The following is a 13,290-nucleotide window of genomic DNA, read 5'->3' as shown; positions in this document are numbered from 1 at the left end:
TAGAAGACACAGATTAGTCTTTTTTTGGTTTTCAAATTATTATGTTTGTGAAGCTTTTGGCTGAAAAATGTTTGACCAAATCACGGCTGTTTTGACAACTTGAATGAGAGGCCTGGCAGCTGTGGCTGGCAAAAGGACCCCAAAATCCACAGATGCCATTCCAATATTTGGGCTCTTGTCTGAACAATCTAGGGATAACATAAACTGCATACCYCCAAAGCGCCRAGACTGTTCATAGCCACCTGAAGACTGATGCTGCAAGAACTCTGCAAACCAGCCTGCTTCTAAATTCAGATGCTCCCTGACTCATCCCCTGGAAATGGAAACCCGTTACTCTGATGAACGTAAATGTATTTCCTACTCCTGCAAACAATCAATCAAAGCCTTTTTGTCTGCACCCAGATACGAAAGCAAGCAATGAGTGCTGAAGAGAACTGAGTGCTGACAAGTTAGAARAGAGCACAGAAAGTCTCACCAGTAAATAAGGTGAGGTCAATYTGGCTAAGGCCTCCATGAATGGAGAAAAGCTGTTTTGCAGAAACAGTGTACAAAAAACTTCTTATTACTAAACAAATATAATCAGTGAAAAAAACCCTCTCATTAATACGGTTACACAAAAATGAACTGGCTAGATCATCTAAGTCCATTTTTCTGTGCCCCCGTAACCTGCTGGGTTTTACTTATTGAGAATTTCCTGTCTAATTTTCACTGGCACATCAATTTTCTTGCAGTGCCTGATTCTTTTTCAACATCTGCTGCTCAGTTTGACAGTATTAATTTTGGATTTTTCCCTGGATCAGATTAGCCGAAGATGGTGGTGAATACTGGCAGAAGATCTAAGTTTTCTGTCTCTCTTTTCTCCTCTCCTTAATGAAAAAATGTTTTCTTGAGATACATAATCATTGCTATTATTGTTTACTATATTGAAAATAATAAAATGGTCAAAGAATACACATACTAATACCGGCAAGTTTTCTTCTCCCTCTAAACTTCTCTCTATCTGTGCAGGCACCCACTCTATTATTCATGGCTAGTATATCCATAGTATGTAAACACAATCCTCTATGCATATATGTTGAAAATAGTCAATTTTGCATGTGTGTAAATGCTAAGTATAACTCTGTAACTACTCCTCGGACAGGTGGTTTTGGATGGGAYGCAAAACTAATGCTTTGCATAAATGTGAAGATAGATCATGTACTTTCAATATGCATAGCCATAGAACACCAACATATGGACTTATGTACCAGTAATTTTTTTTTTGTTATAGTTAATAGTCACAGACAGGGGGCTCTACTGCATTAACTGTGTCTCAAACATAGTCTTTGCCCAAAGGAACTCAAAATCTGTCTTTAAGGAAAGAGATGAGATGCACTCAGGTAGACTGAATGGAGATGCTCAGGAAATAATATTGGTCAGTACGATCAGTGGTGCCATCATACACTAACAACATGACATTATTTTTGCATATATGATGGCAAAGTAGATGTTTGAGAAGAATAACGAAGCACCCAAAGCACCTCTGGGCAATCCCTTTCTCCAGTGCATAAAGGTGACAGCATGTTGGATGCTGATTCGAAAAGCAGAAGGGGCAAACCACCACCAGAAGCCAGCTAGTGGAGGGAGCCGAGAGATGGCAAGCAGGAAGTGAATGCAAGCTTCTGTCCTGGATGTTTTAGGACAAGGAAACCAGTCAAATGGTGCTAAATAGAACAGTGTATGTTCATTTATTTGGTGTAAATGAGAAATACTGCCAAAATTAAACTCCGTTGTCTGCGTTTATCTTTGACTATAGCACTGTGATGATATGGTTAAAGCAACAAGCTAGGAGAACGGCCTTGGCAGCAACATTCTAGATAGATATGGACAGGGCAAAATGCGTTGTCAAGGTCAGTAGAAARGACATTGCAGTAATCAAGATGTGAGATGAGGAGTGTCTGGATGAGCATTTTAGCTGTGTGGGCAGGATTGGAAAGGCTATATCTARGATTAAAAAAATAAAAAAAACAACTTTGCAAGATTTAGATCTAAAGTGACTGTGAGGACACACACAGCATTACAAGACAAGTACAACACTCCAGTTACTGGCCCAAGCAACCAGCAGGACGGCAGTGTTGTCCATAGTGATTAAGAAGGGACAAGACAGGAAAGTAGCTTGGAGAGGAAGATTAAAGGCTCTGTTTTAGTCATGTTGAGCCCAAGTTGGTGGCTAGACAACTACAAGGCGATGCCAGGAAGCAATTTTCCTCTGCTCAGAATAAGACTTGTCTGGAGTAAAGAGAGAGAGCTGTGAGTTCTCTACAGAGAGATAGCAAATTTAGATTAGGTTTGGATGGGTTAAATAGTTTATGCATAAACAGGTTCTGAGTATCTGCAAGTGATTAGAAGGAGAGTAAGTATACTAAGTACAGATGCTAGCCTCACTGCACTAACACACACACACACACACACACACACACACACTGAATCTGGGATCTATGGAACTGTGTGTGCCTTTTATTTCATTAATGAACTCCCCTATTTAAAAAAGCCTTGGCATATTGCCAACAATGCCATTTTTGTAAAGGGAAACAAAATACAGCTTCAGCTTGGTATGGATACCTAGTGTCCTGATCTAAGGATCTTAAATAAAATAAATCAACCTGATCTGAAAAATAAAATACTCATCTCTTCACACAGTAGGAAATCCTGATCAGCATAGAGGCTGATCTTTGCTTTCACTTGTAATCCAACAAACAATAGATATCTATCAAGCTGTTCTTCCTACAGGTTCTGAAAAATAAATATTTTGGTTTTTAAATGCATGGGAGGTATTCAGACACTATGATGGTTAGCCAGAGAGGTCTGAAAACCACTGGMCAGTGGTGGGTAATCTATTGCCTGCATTGAGGTATTAACGTGATCCATTATTTAGCTTTGTAGAAACCACTCTCATGAGGCACTTGACTTCTATACTCATTCCATTTAAAAATCAGCTCTATTTCAGTTCTAGATCTTTTGATCCTTATGCTTTAATGTACTGGACTGTTCAAAGTTAGCAGGGAGCTGCCAAGTGTACAAATGATGTTTTAGCTTTATTAGCTCTGGCTTACCCTCCTTAGCATGAACTACACATAAGTGCATGCAAATATTATTGATTCRGAGTGACTGATCTATAATATTGCTCTGGAGGTGAATTATCACAGACAAAGAGCAGGGARAACAAAGTGCTTGGTCTAGGCTGCACCATTAACAGCAAGACTTTGGAAGGCAGGTTTTTGAACTACAGTCTCCATAGATTTGGAGGATTAACTTCCTTCTCTGACTGGGCTTGGACAGGCCCAGTTCACAGCACTAAAGCTTCCCATTTATATATGTGCCCTTATATGAAACATGAATTTTCTCTTCCTGGTGGGCATTTTATACATAGCTGTATATATTACTGAAAATGTATAGGCCATCTTCAATACATCATAGTCACCATAGTCGCACTAAATATCACCACAGATTTGTGATGTCCTTGAATAGGCATTCACAGCAAAGGATATGTTTGTGCATATCTTTTTAAAGGTGTGACAACTACAGTCACTTTCCCAGMCATAACTCACTTGAACATACACACTTTGAGCTCATCAAGTACTCTGGAAATTAGCTAGYAGATGTTTTTATGTGTTTGCACGGTCTTTAGGCTTGATTCARAGCAACCCCTGGAAAATAGTTTGTTGTGATCTTAGATACAACTGCTGCTCATTTACCCCTTCGGACTCATCCTGCAATGGGCAAAGCAGCCTGCTCTGGTTGAAGTCACTTTAAAAACATTTCAATGGCCGAATTTGAATACAGGTAGGAATGGCAGTGCCTGCTACCAGTGCCTGGTGACTTCCATTTTAACATCCCCATTTTCAAATACCATTTAACTCTGCCAAGCTTTAACCATTTGGTCTGCAATTCTGCTTGTATCATTGAAAAACCCATGGAAGGATTATTAATTTTATCTTTGGAGGGGAGTACGGATGTGTTGTCAACCACAAGGACAAAACATAGAACTAAACAGCTATTTGCATGTACTGCACCAAGGGCCACTGGGGCCCAGTGGTAAAACTATTACAGTAAATCATAATGCATATGCATGAGGATAAAGTATAGAGAATTAAAGCTATAAAGCAACCCAGGCTCTGGAAAGCCAAAACTCTGGAGTTCCTGACTCTTGCTAACATTATTTTTGTATGTAATTAAGCATAGGAAATATTCATCTCTTTTCATTGTCAATAATTTCAGCATCACTTACAGACTCCCTTTTGCTGGCTGAAGAAAACATTTCTGCAGGAGATGTATAAACCAGCAACCTGTTGCAGGATGAATGTGAAGGGGTTGCAGTAAGACTGCTTCATGAGACACTATGCCATCTGGAGCATTAAATATTGCCATGGCACAAGTTCTGTCTAGCAGGTACCTCAAACACAAAAGATCACATTTCTCTGAATCTGGTCATAGCTGACTCCACATTTCTCACTAAACTGCACGGCCTTTGCTTGCACCTGCATCTGTGCCGTCATGCAAGCAACAGATTGACTCTGGCTTGCAACTGTTGGATTGCTCCCTGAAGCGGACAAGCGCTCTGTCTTAGCCACATGGGCTTTGTTCAGTCTTTCAAAAGCCCTTTAAACTTCCATGGACTAGAGGTGGCTGAACTGCAAACAGAGCTTTGCTTTGGTTTAGATCAGCAAACAATAGCTCTGGTGCTTCTTTGACTCTTAGAAGTACATGCGAAAAATCTAGTCTGGGCAATTTACAGGAAGCACTTTTGTCAGAAGACATCAAGTACCTACTGCTTTATTTTGGGATATAACGTGATGAGTAATTTCTCATATTTCTTCTGGCTCTTTGTTTTTGGGATCTGGCTTGACATTTCCTTTGAAAAACAAAACGTAACCATGAATCTGGATGCATTAGAATCATCTGCAAGCTGTTCTTCCCTTGTAAGATCATTAAACTTACACTTTTAAGTTTTTACCATTAAATACATGAAGAGACACATGAAATGGCAACACAGTTTCAGGGAAATAGAATTTGGGAGCTTTGTATTCTGTTTAAAGCTTAATTTCTGTCTGAGGAGACTGTTTTAGTGAATAATTTGGTGAGGTGAATCACTAATAATTTAAGAAAAATTTCATATTCTGAGATGCCTATAAAAGGGAAAAGTAGTTATCAGAACCCATTCCGTGTGACAGGTGATGAAAGAAGAGGACAGGAGCATGTGTGACTGAATTCATTTCCCATGGTTTTCTATCCTGCTGCAATCCGGGCTCTGCATTAGGAGCCTGGGCACAGTAAAAGAGTGTGTTCTGGGACAGCAGAGGTTTCAAAGGCTTCCCTGCAACATGGACAGCACAGTGAGAATGGGCAGTTCCTCTGGAACTGGGGCACACTTTGAGTACGGCCATTTATTCTTTATTTATTTATTCTKTATTTAAACAGCAGAGCAGATACGGGAAACTGGAATGCAAAAGATAAAATGTCTCTTGGGAAAATGACAGGATGCCAAAGCACTTGTATTGCCAAGCTAAGGACCTATGACTAGTCAACATGAGAGGTAGGTAGATCAGGAAACATCCCACCATTGAGCAACTCAGGATTGACATCCCCTCAAGAACAGGCATTTTGGCCATTTGATTAGGACAATGTCTTGCATTTATTCTTTCTAAAGGGGCCGGATTGTCACAGTATGAAATGCTTTGTCCATATAATGAAGATTCATACCGATTCTGTTTTCATTACAAAACATCTGTAAAGCACAACCAAAAAGGTCACTAAATCTTTGGGGTAAAACTCCCTGAATCTCCATAGAGTTACACTTATTTACACTCAGTTGGAATTTGGTCCCTAACATCSTTTTCATGTCTTATTTATAGAAATAAACAAATACGAACACTCATTTTAGGCAGGGATAAGTCAGCTGCATCAAGCAAGTGTACATCATTTTTTTTCATTAGATATAAACCAAAAATGTTGGAGATTTTAAAAAAGGTTACTTTTTGAGACTTGTTCAGTGTTCTCATTTTCTGCTTTGTCTGAAGACAGAAAAAATGCAGTAAGAAAGAACTGTAAGAGTTTCTCATGGTATTTTCTGAATGACTGAAACTATGAAGTCTCAGATATCCTTTGTTTTTGCACGACTTCCATCATCAAGAAATCTAGATGGACCAGATAAGCTTCCTGACTTTGGGGTACTTATCCAGACTGATGAAATGGGTTTGCAAGTAGCCCCCTTTCAGACTACTAGCATTTTAGTATTTCTTTACCTGCTCATGCATTGATTTTTGCACTTCTTGAGTATATAAAATGTGAGCTTTTAGTACAGGCTTGTGCTAAATTGCCACAGTTTCATAAGAGAATAACAGAAGTGAAGGATTTGGCAGTAAGCCTCACAGAAAACTGTTCCCACAGCTCAAGCAATATCATGAGTTGTGAGGACTATTTGAAAGTCATTAATGCAGAATTCAGTGTGCTGTCTAATATACCGTGGTCTGTACGTGATGGAGATGTCTGCCTCAAAGGTTGTACAGTGTAATATAAAGATATATTGTCAGATTTTTTCAAAATTGTAGATAAAGGAGCTATGAATATTTGTAATCTTGTTGTCTTCTTCARGTTTCATTGTTTTTTAAAGTGTCCTTTTTCTAAGTATTCTTTAATACCAATACRTATGTACAAAAGAAAGTAGTAAATATGTTTTGCACAACTCTTTCCTAAAAGCAGTTAGAATAATTATACAATGACAGATATCTTGGAGAGAGATCTGGAAAATGCTGACTAGCAGGAGGAACCTATAGGCTAGTGGTCTCCACAAAAGAGTAGGCCCACAAAGACCCAAAGTCCAGGAAACAGACTTCTCTTTACCTGAAGTAAAAAAGCTAGGTATTTTCTGGAGAAGTTGCATGTTCTTGATAATAAATGGAATGATTATGCTTCTACTGAGGCAGTACCATTAACACCCAGTAAGACCATTAATAGCATCTCTTCTTTCCATGACACTCAAAAATCTCCATCAGCAAAAATAAGAACAGAATTGGGCCCAGATCGTCATCTGTCACAGAAAACCTGTACTGAAAAGCAAACCTCTGCAAGATTTTCACCACTCATCTCCCACTGGTTCTGTCCCCCAGAATAGCACATTTTCAGAAAATAGTGGAAGACTACCACATCTGTATAACCACACTTTAGCTGACAGAAGACCATCTCCTTGTCAGGGCCTGGGTCTGTCACAGGTGCACAAAACTAATGGGGTAAGTCATAGGTTCTTTGATCTCTTCATATCTGTCCTAGAGGTTTTTACTCTCTCAGGTTGCCCTAGTTCATGCTGCTAGTTCAACTCCTTAAGCCTTCAAACAATACTGATATTGGTAGGATTCATTTGCTTAAAACTAACACATGGTCATATATTAGCTGTGCTATTTTTGGCAAAGAAACATTTTCTTTGACTGTTACTTTCTCAAAATCACCATAATTTTCAGCAGGCACAAAATAATTAATCCCGTTAGCAACCCCCAACCCTCATTTTCACAGATAATTAGTGGATTGGGGGGGGGCAGCCAGTCTCCGTATCCCTGTTCCTACCATCATAGCTGGAGAGATCTTTTGTTCTCAGTCTGCAGCTCACATGGCCAAATGTTTCATGCTAAATTTATCATTGTTGATTACTTGCACGAATGCTCTGGATGGCCTTTTGGGGATATTTCCGGACTCTTGCTGGTGTGTTGCTTGACAACCTTACCACAGTAAAACAAAGCTATGATTATACACACTAGTTAAACAACTCTCCTTCGAAGAAGAAAAAGAAAATAGGGAGACAAGACACAGAAAGCTGCAGAAGGTACTGCAAGTCTGTTTTAGATGCCAGGTCTATTATTCGATTAGACAATGCCAGGGGCAAAACCAGCATCTTCACCCTTCTGTAACTGCCAGCCAGGGTAAGTGGCTCTAGTCTTATATTGACACTTTTCTGTCCGTTTTTCACTGCTGATTCCTTGTTATGCTGCTTCCCACTACCAATTGCTCCACTATGTCAGAGAAGATGCACAAAGAGAACTGCATTATGAGAGGAGATTTTTCAAACCTTTACATCTCCCCTGATTATACACGATGGAGCGCTGTGCCCTTCACTGGGATAAGTCTCATACGCATCTTCATGGCATTTTTTGAGCTCTGTTCAGGTTGTTTCAGCTCCTTAGCCAAAAAGATATTTCCACTCAGGAGCAGAATGCGTCGTCTTCCTGTCTGGTATATCACTTTTAAGAAGGTATCATGTTTTACTTTAACAACAATGTCTAATAGATAAGAGTTGTTGCCTAACTTTTCTCTTATAGAGACATTAATATTATTTAAGCAACTATCAAGACAGAGACTTTAAAGAAACCTTCAAAATATGGAGTACTGAAAAGATGGAAAGCAGACAGTAGGGAGACCAGGATTTTCAAAGCTGTCCACTGGACTCTTGTGTCCAAGCCCTATACATGGAACTTAAGTGGTAATAAGTGCCTGACTCCTTAAGTCTACCCTGACTCTCCTAGGCTATTTTTCCTTTTATGTTTAGTGTTTACATCTGTATGTGCTCTGTATCTTAACAGCTTATAGTCATTAAGAAAGAAAAATAAGGCAAATCAGTGCTCTGACAACAGAATCCCAAGTCCTCACTACYACTGTTGAGCTACTAAGAAGTTTAACAGAAAAGACAATTTAAAGATCATGCTCTAGCTACCATCACCCTGCCTGCCTGTTGCTGTTCAGACAACATGCAGCAGGAGACAATCATATACCAGCAAGAATGAGCTGGATCTTGTTGCATTCATTTTCAAACTAGTGGGGAAAAAAAACCAAAACCAAAACAAACAAAAAAAAACTTTAAGGACATTTCCAGCTCTGCATATCTATTATGTAGCATGAGAGTCAGTTTTATATTTTGTTAGTTGATGGGTCATTCTCCCATCTGAAAAATAAATAACATTAACTCCGGGATTAAGTCATCGACAAGACAGAGATAATCATATACATGTAGAATTATGCCAGTTTTATTAGCCTGAATCTTTTAAGCCTGCACGTATTCAACAGTGAAGTAATGCAAAATGGAAAATTCAATTAGGCCGCACACATGCTTCTCGAATACCACTGCCTCAGCTTTGCATGTAGATGAATTGAACAACGCACTGATAGCTTATACAGGAACTGTCTCTTGTCTACAGTTTTGTAGTCTTGTATTAAGATTTTGTAAAAAGACATTTCCTTCACCTAGGGTAGATGAAAATGTTACATATTACACACGCTAAAAATATTTTTTATATAAAAGTTAAGGAACCCGTCTTACTAAAAGATAAGTTTTAACAGCAAGAAAGCTTGAGGAAGGATAGAATAAGCATGAGATTGATTGCTAGTTTTAAGGTATGACAGCAACTAGAAAAAAAATCTAGAAAAACAAGTGCGTAATAAAAATCAGTGTATCTACCCAATCTATATATATTCATACTTTATATTTTTGGGTTCACGTTTTGTGAGGCATACAGAAGACATACCATGCTCTGACAACACAGTGATATCTCTATAAAGTATCTGGCAGTATGAGTGCATCTTAGAAAGTTTTTCAACGGTCCGTAATGAGTGAGCTCCGAAGTGCAGAGCTGCACAGAGCTAAGCTAAGGTTCGGAACAGCTCACTAGAAGCTGCTGGATGTGCCCAACTTGTGGTGGTTTAAACAGGAGTCGCAGCCTCTCAGCACCTTGTAAGACACTCAACCTCCTGCAAGATCTTTTACCAAATGTGCAAAGACATGTATGTTGAATTTCATGGAGAGCTTCACAGCCAACCCCCTTGATTTTTAGGGAGACAACCTATGCCCTTTCAGTTTTCACTTTGCTAGTCCAAAGCAGCTTTCAGCTTCCTTTTACAAGGCAGGCTTCCAAATCCCTGCAGCTCTTCTTTATACCACATCTTGTTTTCCTTGCAAGGTTACCAGGAGCTATACACACAGTATTTTTTCAGTTCAATACTATCAATACTTCCTCATATGTGTGAGAACACCGTAAGCAAGACAGCTAAAAAGAAAAGTTTAAAAATGCCAGTATGCTAACTTTAAGTCCCTCAGCCTGCTAAAGATAGAGGCTAAAAAGCCTGTATCTTCCTCACAATGCAAACATGCAAAAAAACCTCTTCTCTGAACAGACTGGATCCGGATGAAACTATCAAAAACACAAATTGAAACCAAATCAACCAGCCAGCAATGGGCCAACCAGCTCATCGCCAGTGAATGAACCTGGATTGCTACTTCCTCTCCAGGGGTAAGTCCCAGGGAAATTACTCCAGTTTTTGGTAATTTCCCATGCTCATTTAAACTGTCCTAAAAAGAAATGGGAAGTATACACAGAGGATTCCTTTACTACTCACATGACACATACAGGTCTACACTCACACAACAAACAGAAGAACACAGAATTTCTCACTGGAGCTTTACAGAACACAGGAAAATGCACAAAACAACTGAACCTTTTTGTTTTCTGACTGTAAAGACCACCTGCAATAGGAAAGTGTACTGCTACCTGAACTACCTAAGCTTTGACAATAACTTAGCACACTGCTCTGTTCTACGTTAAGGCAAGTAGGATATATTGTTTATGCATTTGTCAATGACACAGAAAAGGACAAAAATTACCAGTATAGCTTCTTTAATCAGATTCTTCATTTGATTTTGTAACATGTAAAGTGCTCCAATGCAATATGATTGGGGCTATGAACTAATTTCAGAAAGGAGAACCTCACTTTTCATGAGATAAAAGCCCTTCTTTCTTTTCTTTCTATAAGTTAAAATGAAAATTACCAATATGCCCAATTTCCCTCTGCTCTGCAACTTTTACAGACATTARGAGTCAGTATAACAAAGCACACTGACTTCTCAATCTATTCTCACAATTTCCACCATTTATTTAAAGTTAGGCCAAAGTATCAGTGGCCTATAGGTACTAACCAACCAGGCTCATCATTATAAAAATTCAGTTTACAATCCAGTATTGCAGTTCTCACTTTCATGAACACAGTCATTAGCTTTGCTAAGTCTATCTAATGGCTGAACAATTTGGCCCAAAGGAACTTGTGCTGTAAGTCTTAAATTCATAATGTCCCATAAATATTCTCAAAGCATGACTGTCTTACCAGAGGAAGTTCTAACATGTGTTTAGTTTAGAACAGCAGRTACTATGGGGAATATCTGCACATAGAGATCTCAAGCGTATGTCAAGACATTTCTTATTTAAGAAGACACTGAAAAGACTGGAAAATCTGTATTTTATAGGAGAGAGAAGAAATCTGTTAGCAACAGGCCTGGGAACAGAAGAACAGTATCAAGGAACATAATAACTAGGCCTGGGTTTCTCCAGAACCCATGATTTCCGAGAGGAGAAAAAAGAGATTCTGTCGTGGTGCCTGGACATATCAGGGAGACAGCCAGCGCGCAGAGGGATGCCAGAGAATAGGCCCAGCAAGTCCGTAGGAAACACGATTGCTTYTCTGCAAATGTACACAAACAGAGGTGCAGGTGCAGGACACCCGGAAGAATCAGGCTGGGCCCGCTGTGCACAGGTTATCCGGCCTGAAAATCTCAGAAAGAAATTTTGAATTCCCTGTAAAAAGTTAACTTGTCTGGATATCATCTAACGAACTTCCTTGAATATGCTTGTTTAATAGGTAGTGTGGTATTTATAGCTACCATGTCTCAGATAATTATGAAAATTGACATTGCTGCTTTCTAACTTGTCTTTAATTTATTCTTAAAACAAGAGAAAACTAGCTGGGAGTGAAAAGAGATGTCTAAATCAACAGCGGGAGGAGGCCTGGCTGATTCAGCTGTACCAGAATGCTTTTTTTCACAGGAAGTAAGATGAGGAATGAAAGAGCACTACAGGACTGAGTCACTTGCATTCAAATTCATTCTTACGGAAATGAAAGTGAAGTGCAATTAAACCTTGGAGTTTCTCCAAGGAGCTCTAAATAATAATACATCTTCCTCCTTTTGTTCATATATTTAAACAGYTTTCAAAGAAAACTTGATGAACATTTTAAATGTTATTTTGGGGTTTAATGCCCAAGAGAAATAGCAATATTCCTCTTCAACTTAAATCCTAAAGTGAYGAGGAAATCTCATACCTTTCATTTAAGCAAGATTGAGTTTATTGGAGATTCGAATGATCTAACTTTAGGTATTAAWCTGAGAGGGCTATGTTAAGAGTATTTCACCTTATCCTTCCTTTGCAGTCAAGGAGGAGCCATGAAAGTAGCCTAAGGCCTGCATCCTCTTTAGCAGGGTCGGGCTCTCACCACCAACTACAGAGGGGACTGTTCCCAACTCACAGTAAAATCCGACATTCTTATTAAGCTGATCTGTTCTCACACCTCCTCTCTTCATCCGACTACTCTAACACTTGTTTGCCCCCACACTCAACTGGTTGCTAAACYTATAGAAGACTAATTCTGTTCTACAAAAATGAACTGCTTCAGGGAGCTACAGTTAGCTCCCTGCACGAGCCCATCCACAGTGAGAACGGTCAGGCCAGCCTCAGACCCGGGGTTTCACAGGCCTGGGAACAGAGCTGGGGGCCACGGAGGGAAAGGGAACTGTGAAACCCAGTTTGGCAGTGTGTTCTATATATCTATAAAGATATCTATTATAATAATATGCACAAAGACAAATAAATCTATATATATCATCTATCTACAGATATCATTATATGAATACATTTTTAACCAGGACTTCCAAATTTATAGTACACGCAACAGAAACAATTTCTCCCTATTTTCAACACCTCCAAGAAGGCACTGGTACATCTTTCTCCTTAAAAGGATGCTGCATAGCTTTAGCTATTCGCTTTCCTGAAGGACTAGCGCAAGATATTTTTTCAGTACTGCACATACCACATCTGATCATACAGACATTGCATCAAGGCACAGAATGTAACAACATCAACTACATTAGACCACAAGTCCCCTCCTAACTGTCTCTTTATTTTCTTTATACATGATCTGGGACAGAAATTAAAAGTGACAAGAAAAGTTCTTTTTTTTGTTTGTTTTTTTGTTTTTGTTTTTGTTTTTTTTTGATTGAAGCTCTCCGAACAACTTCATGAGTAGCCTGGCTTGTACAAGAACCCAACTTGTTTACTGGTATGAAAAAGCCAGCTGCCTAGCTTTCTATACCTACTCTAGCTATATGCTRTTCTTCACAAAAGCTATTTCTGTCTGATGCACCATTCACTCCCTTAGACACTTTAAATA

At 39.1% G+C, this 13,290-nt stretch overlaps 1 long non-coding RNA gene across 1 annotated transcript; it reads left to right on the top strand.

The window, feature by feature from the left end:
• Positions 1 to 7,775: 7,775 nt before the first annotated feature.
• LOC146596673 (uncharacterized) lies at positions 7,776 to 13,071 on the top strand. Its single transcript, XR_014895654.1, has 3 exons — positions 7,776 to 7,949; positions 10,192 to 10,307; positions 11,315 to 13,071. It is a non-coding gene; the product is annotated as an uncharacterized LOC146596673 (long non-coding RNA).
• Positions 13,072 to 13,290: the final 219 nt, after the last annotated feature.

Source organism: Rhea americana, unplaced genomic scaffold (assembly GCF_003343005.1).
Source record: "Rhea americana isolate MKP2758 unplaced genomic scaffold, rheAme1 scaffold_2, whole genome shotgun sequence".
NCBI lineage: Eukaryota > Metazoa > Chordata > Aves > Rheiformes > Rheidae > Rhea > Rhea americana.
This window is presented reverse-complemented; position numbering and strand designations above follow the sequence as displayed.